Raw genomic sequence first — 17,982 nt, 5'->3', positions numbered from 1 at the left:
TGGTGATGTAGGGGTACGCGTGGTACGGGCCGTACACACGCTCTAAGGGCGTGGGTACGGCGCGTACACCTACATCACCACTACAATGCTGGTACGGGCCGTACCCACGCTTTGAGGGCGTGGGTACGGCTCGTACCACCATTGTAGTGGTGATGTAGGGGTACGCGTGGTACGGGCCGGACACACGCTCTGAGGGCGTGGGTACGGCCCGTATCACCATTGTAGTGGTGATGTAGGGGTACGCGTGGTACGGGTCGTACACACGCTCTGAGGGCATGGGTACGGCGCGTACACCTACATCACCACTACAATGCTGGTACGGGCCGTACCCACGCTTTGAGGGCGTGGGTATGGCCCGTACCACCATTGTAGTGGTGATGTAGGGGTACGCGTGGTACGGGCCGGACTCACGCTCTGAGGGCGTGGGTACGGCGCATACACCTACATCACCACTACAATGCTGGTACGGGCCGTACCCATGCTCTGAGGGCGTGGGTACGGCCCGTACCACCATTGTAGTGGTGATGTAGGGGTACGCATGGTACGGGCCGGACACACGCTCTGAGGGTGTGGGTACGGCTCGTACCACCATTGTAGTGGTGATGTAGGGGTACGCATGGTACGGACCGTACCCAACCTATGAATGCGGGGGTACGGACCGCATCACCCATACCCCTAGGGCACCAGTACATTAGTGATACAAGGGGTACACACGCCACGAATGTTGGCTTATAACCTGGTGCAGCATATAACCAGTATATTGGGGTATGTTCATGGCCAGGACAGCAGTGTACAGCACCAAGGGTGCGGGTGGGTGGGTGGTTGTCTGCCTAGGAGTCCCAGCAGTCGACAAAGACATGTGAGGTGTGGGTGCCTATCACTCCCAGCAGTGGACAGAGACATGGGGCTGGGTGCCTATCACTCCCAGCAGTGGACAGAGACATGTGAGGGGTGGGTGCCTATCACTCCCAGCAGTGGATAGAGACATGTGAGGGGTGGGTGCCTATCACTCCCAGCAGTGGACAGAGACATGTCAGGGGTGGGTGCAGAGGAATACCAGCAGTGGACAGAGACATGTGAGGGGTGGGTGCCTATCACTCCCAGCAGTGGACAGAGACATGGGGGTGGGTGCCTATCACTCCCAGCAGTGGACAGAGACATGTGAGGGGTGGGTGCATATCACTTCCAGCAGTGGACAGAGACATGTGAGGGGTGGGTGCCTATCACTCCCAGCAGTGGACAGAGACATGGGGGTGGGTGCCTATCACTCCCAGCAGTGGGCAGAGACATGGGGGTGGGTGGCTATCACTCCCAGCAGTGGACAGAGACATGTGAGGGTTGGGTACCTATCACTCCCAGCAGTGGACAGAGACATGTGAGGGGTGGGTGCAGAGGAATACCAGCAGTGGACAGAGACATGTGAGGTGTGGGTGCCTATCACTCCTAGCAGTGGACAGAGACATGTGAGGGGTGGGTGCAGAGGAATACCAGCAGTGGACAGAGACATGTGAGGGGTGGGTGCCTATCACCCCAGCAGTGGACAGAGACATGTGAGGGGTGGGTGCCTATCACTCCCAGCAGTGGACAGAGACATGGGGGTGGGTGCCTATCACTCCCAGCAGTGGACAGAGACATGTGAGGGGTGGGTGCCTATAACTCCCAGCAGTGGACAGATACATGGGAGTGGGTGCCTATCACTCCCAGCAGTAGACAGAGACGTGTGAGGGGTGGGTGCAGAGGAATACCAGCAGTGGACAGAGACATGGGGGTGTGTACATCATGATCAGATGACCACAACCATGGGTGTATGTACGCATCCCTAATGTTCGACTATGTTGATAGTGCCATAACAACACATCACTGACAGCAGTGTCCCACTCCCATGAGGATGAATGTCTTCCCCCCACTGCATGACACAATACATGTGGGTGTGAGGACAAATGACACATGCATACCCACCCCTGGCAGATGCAGCACAATACACACACAGAGATCATGCCACAAGACTGTATAGTCATGTCAATGCCTACTAAACTAAGAGAGCCAAAGGGAACGTACACTTTCACGCACATCCCAGGACTGATAGGAATGTACAGGTGCTGGGACAGCCACCAAGATGTTGCCTCTCATGGAAGGAATAGGGTGGAGTTCCCACAGATACAATGCCCACAATTGTCAGTCAGGTGCCCAAATACCCTGCAGAACAAGTACCAATTGTGTGCTAGGCTGGGATAACACACATGCATAGTGCTGAAAATGGTGAATTTCGCCATTAAGGCATTACAACATACTCAATACACAAGCACAGTGACTAGCAAGGATGGCACAGACGATGCTGCCGGAGACATTGCTGAGCAGGCATGGCCATAGTTGAAGGGATCCGTCACCAACAAAGGAAATGTAGACAGAGGTCAGCACAACAATTGTGCAACTCCCTGCAGGGAAGATGTCAGGTGCCACAGAGGAAGGAACACTCCTTGGGACAATGTCTCCAAACACAAATAGCACACACGACCAAACATTCTTTGCAGAGACCTTGTGATGGCACGCAGATACAATGGTCCACCCCATGAGCATCAGACTACAACATTTTCCTGAAACATAACACATTACCACAACCCCAACTCCTGGAGCATCAGCACCCACATCAATACCTGAAATGCAATAGAGTTCAAAGTGAAAAGAAAATGCTTTATTCAGCATTAAATGAAACATTATAAAAGGACCGCAGGGACAGGAGGTGTAAGGGTAGGTGTGGTGGGTGCAGGGATGGACGCCTCCACCACAGGGGGTGGGGCCGCACCAAAGGTGGAGGTCAGCTCGGCGCTGCACACTGCTGCCAGGTCGTCCAGCGTATCCCCTGCACCCGAAGAAAACACAGGCTCAAAGGAGGGGGGGGTCGTAGTGATGGGGTGCAGTGCTACTGGGGGAGGGGGTGGACAGGGGGGGGACTCAACTCCCCTACCCGTGGAGTGCCGTTCCCGTTTGCGGGCTGGAGAGCCAGAGGGGCTGAGGCCCAGCACAGCCAAGTAGGCCTCCTTGTCAGATTGTGTGGTAGGGGAGCCAAGGGGAGTGCCATTGGAGAGACTGGGTAGTGCGGCATGCGGACTCGGAGTGTGCGTGCCAGGAGGAGTGTGCTTGCCCTTACGTGTTGGTGTGCTGCCTGTGTCTGGTGGGGTGCATGCTTGGGAATGTCTGTGTGTGCTTTGGACAGGCATGGGAGTGGGAAGTGTGGATGTTGCAGGTGTAGGGGGGGACAAAGCGCTGCAGGAGACTCACTGCTGCCGTCAGTGAAGAGTCCATGGACTTCAGCAACATCCGTTGGTCAGATATCGCTGATGACATGCCCTCCATGTACGACACCATCTGTGTCATCATTCTGGTGTGGCCATGGAGGACATTCAGCATCGATGTCTGGCCAACCTGCAACTGCCGCAGAATGTCCACAGACTCTGCAGTGAGAGCAGCAGGGGGGACAGGGGCAGGGGGTGCGGTGCCTGGCACGAAGGAGACACGGTGTTGCCTAGCACGGACAGAAGGGACCGGAGCAACTGGGAGTGCGGTGATGGGAATGGAGGGGGCGGTGACAGATGTAGTGCTGCTGCCAGGTGTTGTAGCAGCCTCCGCCCCCTCGAGGGGTTCAGCCTCGGACCCGTCAGCTTCGTAGTCAGTGTTGCCACTAGACAGGTCCTCCGCCTGACTCCCCTCGCCCTCCGTGCCACTTGCTCCCGCAGACTCGCCAGCGGTGGTGGCAGCGGTGCTGGATCCCTCCTCCAGGTCCGTGCAGATGTCTCCCTCGGTGTCCTCCGATGATGCTGTGGGCAAGGTGAAGATACAGAAAATAATCAGTCACCCGTATACATCTGACACATGAGTCCAAACAAAAAATGTCACAGTGCATATCAGGAAATGCATCATGAGTAACATCTAGAATACTCCACACATATGCATCCCTGCACTCCCCAGTTGGTTGACCCACCATGGCACTTGGAAACAATGGAGATTATGACACAACAGCAAATAACTTGATAGCGAATTATACTGAGAAGCTCGTGTCTGGCAACAGTTTAGCACAGCAAGACTATGAAGGCATGCCACCTCTTGTTCACTGTGAACGAAACAGTATTGGTGCACCCAAGGCCAAATAACAGACCTCAATGCTGAAGGTGTCCCCACACTCTGAGACCTGTGAGTACTTTTGAAACCCAAACGAAAAACATTGTTTAGAATGTGTGAATGTGCCACTTTGTGAACAGAACACACATGTGCCTGTATAACAGAAGTCACACAAGGAGGTGCATACAAAACTACATTTACACAGTCATTGTATGAGCTGCCAGCCAGAGGGGCTGAGGCCCAGCACAGCCAAGTAGGCCTCCTTGTCAGATTGTGTGGTAGGGGAGCCAAGGGGAGTGCCATTGGAGAGACTGGGTAGTGCGGCATGCGGACTCGGAGTGTGCGTGCCAGGAGGAGTGTGCTTGCCCTTACGTGTTGGTGTGCTGCCTGTGTCTGGTGGGGTGCATGCTTGGGAATGTCTGTGTGTGCTTTGGACAGGCATGGGAGTGGGAAGTGTCGTCCAGCGTATCCCCTGCACCCGAAGAAAACACAGGCTCAAAGGAGGGGGGGGGGTCATAGTGATGGGGTGCAGTGCTACTGGGGGAGGGGGTGGACAGGGGGGGGGACTCAACTCAACTTCAAATAAGCCACTGTAAAGAAGAAATGAGGCATCAGTAAGTACATATACATGGCACCACAGTGGTCTGGATGACTTGACACTCGTAAGTTGGTATCAGCAACAACCAAGGACTTACCCAAATGCAAACACACTGTGGGAACATGGATATATATAATCAGAAAACAAGTGGTAATCGAACTGTGCCTTTCTTAAAAATGTGCCAGCGTGTCCCCGGAAAGTGTAAAGGTACTTTCTTTTGCACTTCCCTGGGAGACATCTATCATGCAGGCACATTATTGTCCTTCACAACAAACTAGCAAAGTCAAGCATATGAAAAATTGAGACATGTTGACAAGTGTAGTGAGTGCCAAGGTACAATACTTCTTGACTAACAACTTGAATCATGCCACCTGTCACATGGCCATCCGTACCATGGTGACACAGGTGTCAACACATCTGACCCACTGCCTGTCATGTGGAGTGGCACACATGTCCAAACACAGGACAATTCATTAGCTAATGGGCCTGCAATTGTGTCAGGATAAGGAGCACCTGCACTGAGGAGACACCCTCATGGCAAGCAAGAATGTCCACACAGATGTCAGCACACACAGACCAAACTACGTAGCATCTCGACCACACACTGGTGGCAAAAATGGATGAGCATGAGCCATGTATTTTAAATTTTGACACATGCTGCAAAGCACAAACATTAAACCCTGCACAACATGACTGGGTCACTGCATGTTGAGTGTCTGTCCAGACAATTATCACATACAGGTCAGACCTTGCAAGGAGAGATAAGGTTTGGACATGTAGGCCTTGCCCGCACAAACCCCCATACCTGAAACAATGTTATTGAGACAGATCAAGAAGTTACACCTCTTAATCTGGGTTTACTAAAATGTGCATCAAGAATTCCTAAATGTACTCCACATCACCTCGTGAGGCTGCCAACACATATTTGTGACAAACAACCATCAACAGATAGTTGTACATAGACACACAGGCACTGCCCAGTGTGAGGATGCACAAGCCAAATGGGGTCAGTCTGTACAATGGGCACATATAGCACACTTTAGATAAATACAAATGAGGCCAGGGAACAATGCCACAGAGGCCAACCTATGCTGAACACACAGAGAATGGGCACAGTGTTGGATGACACACATGATTCCGAGGCAAGGGTGTCTTAGGGGACTGTAGTGGGCACACTGCTCCATGGTCCTGGAATGATCTGACTGTAAAATGAGCTACCGTCCAGGCACTATGCATATCTCCCACTCATGCACATCATGTCTGAGGCCACAACATCGGTCATGCATGCTGCAAGTCTGTTCATTTGAAAACTCACACTCCTATGTTGAGGCTCAGCATCAGTGCCAACTAATATGGACGCCCAAATGACTGAACAGGACAGGGCACAGGCAAGGTAACAACACATGGCTCAGACCCCGCCCCCCCCACATGATGCAGAAAGCAGTGTGCACTTGGATTAACTGGCAGCCTAGATGACCATGTGCAATAGTGATTACACACAGACCAGGGAACACATGTCAAGGAGGGGAAGGGAGGAAGAACAGCACCGTTTGACTTTGGGGAACAGGATATGCACTGCACAAATTAACCCTTGCAGTGTATCCAGGCGACTTAGCACTTCCAAAAGCTGGTGACACACAACAAACACACATGTACCTACCCCCTTCCTGCTGCTGCAACTCCTGTAACCGCCTATCCAAGTCAGGGAAGACCACCGCCAGGACACGCTTCATCTGGTGGGTCAGGCGTCGGCGCCCGCTGTGCATGCGTGGAGGTGAGTCCTTCAGCTGGCACCGGGCGATCCTCCGGGTCCAGCAGCGGATGTCCTGCCAGCGTTGCCTCACTTGGGCTAGGCGCCGACTGCGACCCTCCACCGATCTCATGGCCCTGACGGCCCGCTTCCAGATCTTCCCCTTCTCGTAGGCAGTTACCTGTGAGGATGACAAAGTGAGACAACATCACTACACCTGCTCCATGTCACAGAGACACACATTTGAACATCTTGGATATGTTAAACAGGGCATAGTATGCTGGCAACAAATAGCACCTTGTCATAGGGACATTAGCCTCTGTGGAAGCCCCAATGTACTACATGTCATTGAAAGTACACAGGTGGCATGAGGGGTGCAACACACTTCCTGATCATGGCACACACTGTGCATCACATGCAACACCAGGCTGATGGACAGCACCTCCAAGCAGTCACATGCCCCAGGCCACTGACGCAACCTCAGCAGAGTACACAGACACCAACAGGCACAGATCAATCACCTGCCATTGGCAACAGCGGATACAAACCTCACTCTGCACATGTGCCACTTGCCTGTGGGGTGTCACAGGTGTGGTGATAGCTCAGCAAGTCAGACACTCCACACGGCTTACTTCTCACATCAGATGGGTGGAGCTGTTGCCTCCTCCATGCAGCTGTGGTGCAACACTCCACATAGACACTCACCCACATGACAAGGAACATTCACACACATCAATGTCCAGGGGGCGTACACATCATTTGGACACTCTCACCACTCTCACCACAGCTCCAGCTAAAGGCAGTTTCCCACTTGTGCTTCATACCGCACCTCTGTGATTTTTAGCAGATGTAGCTTGTACTCAATTTAATGGCATTCAAGTTACCAATCTCAGAATAATGGAAGGCTGACTCAATCTTGCTGGGAGTCAAACATGTGATCTGAGGATTGTCACATTTGTAGAAAAAACGCATCAGTAATTGCCGTGAAGCAAGATGTGACCGCCGCCTGGGGACGAACTTCATTTTTAAAGACATGGGGATTTTGTTGTGCATTTCCTCGCGCACGGGACTGCGAGGACCAGGGTGCTTTGTTGTCCACTCATCTCCCGCACCTGGCTCCTCTTCCCGGCTCCTCCCCCGCCAAGTACTTTACGCCTCGCGGCCCCAGCTTCGCGGATGCCGCTCGTAGGCTTTGGACTTTGCTGTACTCACCGGCTGTGCTTTCATTGCAGATGTGACCGCCGCCTGGGGACGAACTTCATTTTTAAAGACACAGGGATTTTGTTGTGCATTTCCTCGCGCACGGGACTGCGAGGACCAGGGTGCTTTGTTGTCCACTCATCTCCCGCACCTGGCTCCTCTTCCCGGCTCCTCCCCCTGCCTATTTAACCGACACCTGTTCTCGCGTGAGCGGGACGCGTGCGGGACGAAGCTCGGGGCGAAGACCGGGCAAAGAGCGGGCCGTTTGAGGCCGTACGAGGTTGGGTTGGGCACGTCCCCTGGTCAGTAGTTACCGAGATAAGAACATCATGGCTACTGGACTATTGAGGCTGGCCCCCAAGGGATGTACTGTGGCAGGGACCCTGGACAACTTCATTACCCGTGCAAGTAATGTCCTGGCCTATGAAATCGCTGCTACTGAACACAGGTTATCCCTGGACCCCCTTTTAGGGAAACGCTCCTCACTGGGGGGCATAATGTCTGCCCCCTCCCCTGATAAATCAGTGCCTGTGCGTCTTGATGCTTCACCAGACGAGGCATCATTATTAGAGTCAGCCCCCTCTGTTGGCTGTAATATACCCAGGGGTTCCGCTATAAGTTCTGAAGAGGTTAACTTACTATCGTCCGAACCTCCTCCCTCTGTTTCTATCTTTAATTGTGCCACAACAAGGTCCATATCGGACCGGAGTGTGAGAAGTCAATGTTTAGGGGTAAAGCCACCTGCTACGAAAGGGAAGAAACGCGAAGGGGTCTCTATGAGATGCCCTAACAGGAAAAAACTAAAAAGCATGGTAGAACCTAATTTAGATCTTAACCTTTCTCTGAAGGAAATCGATCCATCTAGAACTCCTACCCGGGACCCAGTAGCGACCCCTATCATTATAACCACCGGCAAGGAAGACTTGTGGGGCTTGACCCAGGATGCTTTTTGGCTCAAAATGGCATCTTTAATCGATCGGAGCCTGTCCCCACTAACCAAGCGTTTAACCATCCTAGAAGGCAAATTAGCATTGATAACTGATACTATCCAGCCCAACCTTGAGGCGATTGCTGATTCAGTCAAAAAGGCACCTTGTCATCAACCACCCACCTCACTTAACACTAGATCAAGTGAGCAGGGTGTTAATTCTTCTCTTAATCGTAACCCACCCCCAACTGAAAGGGATATACCCCCTATCAATGATGGTAGGTCTGTTCTTCCCCTTCCCCCACAACAGGTTGAAGCCACAAGTGACATCGGCCGTTTGGCCTGCCCCACTCACCAGCCTATACTCTCTCCCCCTGTAAATCCTGCCCCAAATACCTCTCTTAACTCTGGGAATTCACAAAGAATAGACCTCCCCCCAGATTGCAGTCCATACGTTGTGGTTCTCACAGGTGTTCCTGAACTCCCTCCACACAAACCCGAACCATACCTGTCCTTGAAGCACAAGGTAATCCATTGGCTGAATGAACATAGACCTCTGCCACCTAATTTAAATGGGGAAATTATGATGGTACGTAGAATTTCTTGGGTAGGCCGGGGCGAGAAATCTAGAAGGGGAGACTGTATTCTAGTAAACTTTAGAGACAAAAGGGTGGTAAAATACGTGGGGGAGGGGGGTTGGCCCAAATTGGTTGATGGTATTCAAACTTCTTTTTTATCACACTTTTATCCATTGGGAGCACTCAATCATAGGAGGGTCACAGCAAACTTACACGGGGAAAGAGTGGGGTTGGGCTATGGCTATAGTGGAATTCCAGAGGCAGATCGATGCCTCATATTTTAACATACCTTGCCACAACAGGTTTAGCCTGTTGGACTCAGTCGATTGACTCATCCCCGACTCAGATTCCGGGCCTATTGCCCCAATGCAAATGTTGATGAACACTAGGGTGAGCGGGGTCGCTCCTTTTCATTCTCATGCTTCCCTCGAACATGAATGTCAAAAAGCCCGGGAAGTCGAGACTGCCTTGAGCATTGAAGGGGGTTATGGAAGCTGTCTTATATTGACCCCGATCACTAACCCGGGCGAAAGCTGTTCAAAAGGGACAAATCACCAAATAAAGCTGAATATAGTGGAGCCATCTCTTCCAAAGCCAAGCGTGCTCCACCCTGCTATCACTCACACCAACATGACTTCCATAGGGCTTCCCAATGAACTAGGGATTTCTGATCATACTAGGGCTAACCCAGGTATCCCCTTGGAGAACATTTCTATTCCCCACCGGGCTGACCTCGTTAACCACCCTACTAATCAGGTTGAGGGGCTAAAAATTCTATCATGGAATGTGGCGGGATTATACCGCTTGCTAGATTCCCCTGATTGGGGGAAATTTATTGATAAACATGATCTTTGCCTCTTCCAGGAAACCTGGGCATTGAAGCCCCATCATCGTATAGGGTATGCCACTTACTGGGAAGCTGCAGTGAGGTCCAAAAGGGGGAGGCCATCGGGTGGGTTGACTATCTGGGTGCGAACACACTTGGGATGTGCAATCAGGAAAATCATCACTGATTCACCCGATATTATGTGTCTAGTCATGTCTTTCCGGGGTAATCAGGATCTAAGCCTGATTAACATCTACTCCCGCCCAGTGAATTATGGCCAAGTGTCTTGTACACTCACTAACCTTGAGACACTTTTGACTTAATTCACTAACACCAATCATATTATAGTTGGCGGTGATTTTAACTGTCATTATGAACCCCTGAATGGGTTAATCTGCCCAGTTTCCCAGGAAGAGGACCAAGTGTGGGACATCCCCCTGTCCAATACCTACCCCACGAAGGCCTGGACACCCTTGGTCCTTCAACTTACTTCAATAACATTGACTTTCTCGTTAAGGGCATGCAATGGTAGGTTTCCCGCAGATAACCCAGGCAACCCCACCTTTGAAAGAAATGGCCAATCTTCTATCATTGACTATCTAATGCTCAGTATGGGACTGTGGCCCAGGATTCTGGACTTCTAAGTTAAGAAACGATGTGAAAGTGACCACAATCCCACCATAGCAATTTTGGAAAGTTTTATTATTTGCCCCCACCCTGTTAATGATCTCTCCACCTTAGCCCCCCTGGTTAAAGCCAGTGGTGCTCGTAGAGTCAGATGGGAGAAGATCGCTCAATCTCAAAGGGACCTTAGTGCTATGTATACTGAGATCTATCCCCTACTTGAGAAGACTTTGAGTGAACCCAACTCGATAGAGGGTCACTCAGATCTGGATATGATAGGAGCAACCCACACAGAACTCTATCGTATTCTAGAGTCCCACTTCTGTCGGAAAAATAGGAGAAGTAAGGCTCCCGCGAGGGGGAACAACTCCTGGTATAACAAATCCTGTAGGGAAGCCAAGTCTCTGTTATTGACAAATCTTAAGAATGCCAACAACACACTAATTAAGGAAGCGAGGGCTCATTACAGGAAAATCACCAAAGAAGCGAAAAAAGACTGGGAAACAAATAGATGGGGTGAGATCTCCATTGCACTGAGGAATAGGGATTCAAGGTCGTTCTGGAATCTGGTTAAGACCGGATCGTCATGCTCCGAACAAGCACTCCAACCCAATATTGGGGAAGAAATCTGGCGTGGCTATTTTGAAGACCTATACGCCTTCAAGCCACTTATAGCAAACCATACTCCCCCTCTCCCCAATGTTTTTATATCTCATACCCAGGGAATGCTTCAAAAGTGCACTCTCAACGAAGTCAAAGTGGCTCTTAGCAAGTCCTTCCAAATAAAGCCCCAGGCCTAGATAGGATCCCTGGTGTCCTTTATAAGAGTGAGCCAGACATCTGGGTTCCTTATCTATACGGCCTTTTTAACGCAATTTTAGCTGGAATGCCGTTACCTTCTACTTGGGCTGGTGCCGAGATCATACCAATCCATAAAAAGGGTTCCCCCTTGATCCGGCAAATTATAGGCCGATTAGCTTAATTGATGTCGCCCAAAAGATCTTTGCGCGTGTCCTCCTAGCAAGATTGCAAACATGGATGCACGATTCCAACATCTTAACCCCTTTCCAGGTCGGCTTTAGAGCCAAAATGTCAACTGTGGACCAACTCTTTAGGCTACAGATGATCCACTGGAAATCTATTATCCTAGAAGGGGGCAGCCTTTATCTCACGTTTGTGGATCTAAAGTCTGCCTTCGACATGGTGGATCGTCGCCAGCTGTGGGAGCTGCTAAAGGGGATGGGAGCCCCCCTTTATCTTTGCGACCTACTGGAGCGATTACACAAAGATACTTTTGCTAGAGTAAGGTTCGGACTAAATGGTGAACTTACACACCCATTTGGAGTAGAGAAGGGAGTGAGGCAGGGCTGTGTACTAGCCCCCACCCTCTTTTCACTCTTTTTAAATGGGCTGGTTGAGGATATACTGACCATAAAAGATATAGATGCACCTAGGTTGGCGGGCAGGAAAATACCTGCACTAATGTTTGCAGATGACACCCTGCTCCTGTCCAGGACGCCCATGGGGATTGAAAGAGTCCTGGACGGATTTGCTTCATTCTGCAGGAAAAGGAATTTAGTCATCAATGTGAGTAAGACCAAATATATGGTCCTCCATGCAGACATCACAAACCGCCCTACACCAAAACTAGCCGGCCTGCATTTAGAACGGGTGGACATCTTTGACTATTTGGGCTTGACTCTTAATAATAAAATGAACTGGGGCCCCCAGATTTCAAAGGTAAACCTTAAATTTGCACAGATAACTGGGGGAATTATAAAGATGTACAAAAATAGCCCATTAAAGTTGATTAGACCCCTGGTAGAGGTATACAAAGCCCAAGCAAGGGGGATGGTGGCCTATGGTGCGGAACTATGGGGCCACAATAAAGTCGACATTTTAACCAAGTCAGAAAACCTTTTTTTTAGACAATTACTTGCACTCCCTATGAGCACTCCTATGCAGCCGCTTAGGATGGATTTGGGTATACAATCCATTGCTGATATGGTCGCTTCAAGACCGGTTATGTATTGGCGCCGACTATGGAGCACTCCCGAACTTGCTGTATTTCGGGAGGAACTGAGATCTATCTTGACTACCCCAAAATCAGGCGCCATTCCCTGGTTAGCATTTGTAAAAAAATCTCTGAGGGCAATAGGGGGAGAAGACCTTTGGCTCACACCCGAGGAGTCATGCCCCTTATCCTCCAAAAAATCTCTGGCAAAAACCTTGGAGTATCATAATCTGATTCAGATTTTCAGATCAGTGCATAGTCCCAACTTGACCTCGGTATTCCTTGAAGTTAAAAATGGCTATAGCTTCGAGCCTGCATTAGATCTGATCCACCCGGTCATTGCCAAGAAATTATATATACAATTCAGGCATGGCTCCCTCCCGCTATTTGCAAGAACGAATAAGTGGGTTGGTTCTAGTAGCCAAACCTGCCCTGGGTGTGGTGATCAAGAAGAATCAGAGGTTCATGTTATATTCTTCTGCGCAGCCTACAAAATCCCCCATCGAAAATGGATTATCCAGTTGGCAAAAAACATGGGGGTTAGGAACTATAGAGATTTGTTTAGGCTGCTGAAGTATGACTCTTCTTCCCTATTTGTCACGGTGATTGCTAAATTCCTATTTTCAATGTGGTTAACCAGGAGACGTTTACTATTACATTAAGGTAAACTTTGTGATACTATCCATCCTAAACTTAGTGCCTTTTTTAGACCATGTTTGTATGTCTTTATACATACATTTTCAATTATGTACTAGTTCCCTTGTATTTATTGTATAAGTTTTATGTTTTCTGTGTGTTTATGAACTTTTATGGCTGACAGCCGAAATAAAGTTTTTCTGACTGACTGGACTGACTGGAACTCACACACATCTGTGGGTACAGTCACCTGTCACACCGGGGGGGGGCACTGAATCACCTCTAGACTATAAAACAAAAATGGCCCAAAGGATTGGGCAGGCTGAATGTGCCATGCACTATGCAGTGAATGTCACAGTAAGCACAATGCAAGTAAGGAGTGCACACAGGAACTACATCATGCTCTGCATGGGAGACATAAGCCATTCCCCCCCCGGGACCCACTCTAAACAACATTGCATGTCTGTCACACCTGGACACAATGCCAGAAGTGACCGTCACAAAAAAGGTGCACAGTCAAAGGTAGTGGAGTCAGCACTCACCTGCTCCCCTGGTCTCCAATACAGGCTGGTGTACTGTGGGAGGCTGATATCCAGCAATGCCTCATTCTCCTCCTGGGTGAATGGCTGGGCCCTCTCCACAGACCTTGACATGGTGCCAGAGGAAGCACAGGCAGCAGCAGTGGTGTCGACTGAAAGGTAGTGCAGGCAAGTGCCCTCTCACGGGTTCTGGCTGACTTATATCTGCTTTGCTGGGCTGTTTCATTTACAGGAGTACAGAGTGATTGGTCAGTCTCATTTGCATCCTACGTTTCCTCCAATCCCTTTAAACATACACCAGTGAGTGCCTTAGAATGGTTCAAAATTTGAGCATAATGTGAAGTCAACAACCACTTTGCAACATTGTATTTAGTTGCCAACTGCCTTTTACAGGCCACCTGATGGAAAAATTTGAACTGGAAACTCGGTATCCATGACAACCAGCATGCATTTAGGCCCTAATACTTGTCCCTCATGTGTCCCTTTGTAATTTAGCAATCCACACAAAGGTACGGTGCGTTTCACACGTACCCCTACGGCACCAGTTGCACGGTGCGTTTGACACGTACGACCAGTGTGTACACGTACGTGTACTACAGTCGTACATGTACGTGTACGACCAGTGTGTACAAGTACGTGTACGACCGTAGTACACTTAAGTGTACACACTGGTCGTACGTGTACACACTGGTCATACACGTACGTGTACGACCAGTGTGTACACGTACGTGTACTACGGTCATACACGTACGTGTACACACTGGTCATACACGTACGTGTACAAACTGGTAGTACACGTACGTGTGTACGGTCCGTACACACACCCGTACTCCGGCGGGTACACCAATATAATGATACGGACCATTCACACGCCCTCAGAGCATGTGTACGGGGCGTTTCACAGCTTACACTGGTGATAGGAGGCGCACACGAAAGAATGGAGGTGTCAGACTCATGCACGTCTGTACATCAAGTCATTGTCATTGCAGTCCTTCATGTGCAGGGCCTAGGTGTGTCAGGCAGTGATATGGCACATGTCTCCTCATGTTTTAGCACAATAGATGTGTGATGACCTGTGTACACATGTCATGTGTGATGGGGCAGTATGTGGCACACTTCCCCTTCCCACTTTGCACATGTGTGCATGTAGTACAAACGTGTCAAGCACTGCATCACTGGTATGGCACATTCACCAACACCCGCAACTGTCCCCTGATGCCAGGGACAGGGACACTAACACCTGACATCTAAGTACCAGCGTGCCCCGATGTGACTATGTCCTGTGTGTGTCATGTGTTCCCATGAGCTTGCTGTTGGTGTTCCGTCAACTGCATCTGCTGTTGCTGCATCCAACATGTGTCTGCCTGTAGATGGGCATGGCACACATATACGCACACCATGCCACATGTGGATTCACACGTTATGTGTGTCTGGATGCTTCGAAGATGATTTTTTGACATGAGGACATATCTGCGCCGTATCCATGTCTGTGTTTTCGTTTTTCACGTGTACCCCTTCATCGCTATGTGTGTGATCTGTACATTTTCTATGACATGTGACCTGTGCATCTAGCTTGCCGCCAGCAGTCTGTATGAGATGACATCCTTCAAATGCAGATATGTGGATGTCTCTAGCTGTTCACTTACACTGGCCCACAGCTAGTTTCAGGGCATGTCATGTAGAACTTGACTATCAACGGGTGTAGCTGGCTTGACGTAGGAGTATCACCTGGCTGGCATACGTGTCCTGGATGTATTGCACAGACCAGACTCTGTATTTAGCAGATGTGTAGTAGCAGTTGAGCATGTGCTCAGTTTATTGACATTGATGTTGTTATGTACTCACTCTTCGTTATTCCTTCCAATTTTCTGCAGGGCACCGCCTCTCCCCTGACCAATGCCAGACTTGGGTGCCATGAGGGAACGTGACTGCATAAGACGTTACCGCTTCTCGCAACAGTTGATTGAGAACTTGACCGCAAAGCTGGAACCACACCTCCAACCGCGACACAGGTATCCTACTGCGCTGACCCCCTAGATGAAGGTGATGGCAGCCCTACATTTTTTTGCCACCGGTACGTTTCAATTCACCATAGCTGATGTGGGTGGCATGTCACAGACCATGTTCAGCCGTGTCCTGCATGATGTTTTAGAAGCCATGTTGGAGCACCTGGATAAATTCATCCATTTTCCAACTCGTGAGCAGTTGACATGTGTCAAGGGTGAGTTCTATGCCCTGGGAGGGATGCCCCATGTAATTGGGTCTATTGATGGGACACATGTGGCTTTGGTACCACCACAGGCACAGGAGGTCGCCTATCGCAACCGTAAACATTACCACTCTATAAATGACCTTGTGGTGTGTCTTGCTAACATTCTGATTTCCCATGTCTGTGCACGTTTTCCAGGATCAGCACACGATGCCTACATCATGAGGCGTAGCAGGGTGCCAGAAATGATGCTGCGGCTGCACAACGAATGAGCATGTCTTGTTGGTGGGTATACTCTGTTTGTCCTTTGTTTAGCGCTATCTTTGTATCTTACGGCATCTCCTGACCCACTTCTTTACATAATGTTTCCATGTAGGGGACTCTGGTTATCCCAACATGCCATGGCTGATGACGCCTCTCCGCAAAACCAGAACAGCTGCAGATCACCGTTACAACAACGCACATGGGCAGACCAGGCGAGTGATCGAGAGGACGTTTGGCCTCCTGAAGAGCAGATTCCGGTGCCTTCACAAGACAGGCGGGTCCCTCCCATATGCACCGGTGAAGGCCTGCAAGATCTTCCTTGTGTGCTGCATGCTGCACAACATGGCAGTGGAGAAGGCTGTGCCACTCATCCTGGATCCGGATGAGCAGGAACATCCACCCGTGGAGGATGAAGGGCTTGGTCACGAGGCAAGTGAGGATGAGGAGGAGGAGGACGACGACATCCGGAGTCAGCTCATACGCAACTTCTTCTCATAATGGTGAGTCCATGGGTCTGAGTGTGCACGCCTGGAGCCTTTTGTGGCATGTGTTGCAATGTGTGTGTCCAGCTGACTGTATGCTAAGTGAGTTAGAGGTGTGTTCAGATGTGTCACTCGAGTGATGATGTCCTTCCACACATTTTAGCTTAGACACTCAATTTTAATATAGCATGGTGACACACTTATTCCTGTAGTGTAAATGACCATGCATGCGGATGACAATCTTTTCCCTGACTTCTTGTGTGTCTGTCATCCCCAGGTAGTTTTGCATGCTGTCTGCTCGTGTCATCGTTGGCCTCCCGCTATTCCTCATGAGTATTGCAACATGTGCTGAATCAGCGTCCCATGCACAGACATGGTGAAAAGTATTTTTGGTTAAGGATTGCTGCAAGGCATTTTGGTGTTGGTAGGTGTTTGGAATGTGTGGGCACTGCTCCTGTGCATGTTGTGTTACTATACATACATGTCAACTCACCATGGGGCACATGACATGTTGCATGACTCCCATGTATTGATAGTCACCCTTCGTAACAGTCATCTGTAATGGGACAGTGGATTCTGATGAAGGCATCAATGTGTGTACAACTTCCCTCTGAAACATACGGTATGCTATGGGTGGACATAGTGTGGGACATCCCCATGAGAGGATCAATGGGGAATTGCAGCCCCTCCGTGTGCAGCAGGGGGTGTTTGGCTCACCCCCTTCACTTGTGTGCCAGTTCAATGGATATACAGCATCTGTGTTGTGAAGGGGGTGTCCAGTGGATTTCCCACATGGTCAGCCAAATTACCTGTGAGTCTATTCATATTGATGCATTTCCCTAGGTGTGAACCTGAGTAATTAAGGTGTTCCTCACCCTCCAAGGTGCCTCATCTCTGTCAATGCAGGTCTCTTGCCACTTTGCATGCGGCATCTCTGGCATAGTTGTCAAAGATTGTGCATATGAGTCTATGTGTAGTTTAGCAACATGCATGCAGTTCTTCAGGGATTAGAATCTCTATTGTGCATGATGTCCATGGTTGTGTATGTATTTGGGCATGTTAGTGACCACAACGGGCCGTCAACACCTGCTGAGGGTGTGTATCCTGTGCGCAGCTCGGCCTTCAGTTTCATGATCCGGTGTCAGTCATCTTTGGTGATTGTGCATCCATTGTCTCTGGGTGTGCCATGGGAAACCGGACACTCCTTCCTTTACATAC

This window comes from Triturus cristatus, chromosome 6, assembly GCF_964204655.1.
Source record: "Triturus cristatus chromosome 6, aTriCri1.1, whole genome shotgun sequence".
NCBI lineage: Eukaryota > Metazoa > Chordata > Amphibia > Caudata > Salamandridae > Triturus > Triturus cristatus.
The sequence above is the reverse complement of the archived record's forward strand: the minus strand, read 5'-3'. Positions refer to the sequence as shown.